Source organism: Aplysia californica, unplaced genomic scaffold, assembly GCF_000002075.1.
Source record: "Aplysia californica isolate F4 #8 unplaced genomic scaffold, AplCal3.0 scaffold01234, whole genome shotgun sequence".
Classification (NCBI taxonomy): domain Eukaryota; kingdom Metazoa; phylum Mollusca; class Gastropoda; order Aplysiida; family Aplysiidae; genus Aplysia; species Aplysia californica.
In genome coordinates, this window is record NW_004798504.1 from 118,100 (window position 1) to 119,422 (window position 1,323).

A 1,323-nucleotide genomic window follows, 5' to 3' on the forward strand; every position below is an offset into this window, starting at 1 on the left:
GGTTGAGGTAGGGTGGGGATTGTTTGGGGGTATGGTGGGGGGAGGGGGAGGAGATCAATATGAATGATAGTCGGTCAGTTTCACAAACCACAAGCGCCACTGGATATAAGGGTTATCAAAACACTGAGCACCTGTTCCATGGGGCTCCTCAGCTCGACTTCAGCACGTTCCATCCACATTAAAAACTCTCACAATAAGGAAGAAAACAACAATAACAACAACAACAACAGTAACAACAAAGAGTTTATTTCTTGGTAAAAGTTTAGGGCACTTCTTCAACACGATAATGTCATATACGTGCGAACGATTAGATGTGTTACAAAAGAGTACAAACACAAAATAAAGAAGTTGGAGAGATCATGTAGATAGATATTTGAAGGAAAACAAGGAGAACCACACCAGAACACCCGTCAACAACCCATACAAAGAGTTAAGTAGCAGAGACAACAATATTAAGATCAACAACAACATAAAAACAACAACAACATCAACAAAGTACCAGCAACAGCAGCAACAATACGAACAACGATACCAACCACTTTATCAAGAAGAATAGTAACAATAACAACAGCACAAAGAATGTAACTTTAAAAAAGTATTGGTATCCATGGCCATACTTTAAAAAAAAGTCAATTTAAACTTACAAGGGCTTGCTTGACATTTTGATAACATTAAAAATTACCATTAAAAGCCAAAAAACAAAAACAAAACAACCCAACAAAAACATACCCTCCCCCCACCCCCCTGCAATTTTTGGGGTTTTTCTTTACATCTCAAGAACAAACAAAGAATTATATAAGAAAAAATTAGAGTTTTTTTTGCTCCAAAATGGCAATATTTATTTTGTGACAGAACGTCACCTGGTATTTATCATGTATACATCCAGTTCAAAGAAGTTTTCAGTTTATCTATAAAGAGAGACACTCTAATGAATATACAAGAATGTATTCGCGTAAGGGCCGCAAAGACAACATGGTACATGGACTTTTATTAGTAAATGATTTAACGTATTACATGCATTGCAAAATTACTACGGCGGGAAAAGAAATGTATAAAACTGTATGCCACTGATGGATTTGGAAAGGCATAACAATTTTTGTCTTGATTGGTAATGCAAGAACTGTGGCATTAATATCCTACCGGTAATATTAAAGTAGGGCCTTTGCTCTGTTTTTAGATGTTTTGACTTTTCATGCTTGTATGGATGTTGTGCACGTGAGTTGTTGTTTGGTGTTTCAGTCTATCAATTTGTGACGGCACCGCATATTTGTTATTGTTGTTGTTGTTGTCGTCGTCGTCGTCGTCGTCGTCGTCGTCGTCGTC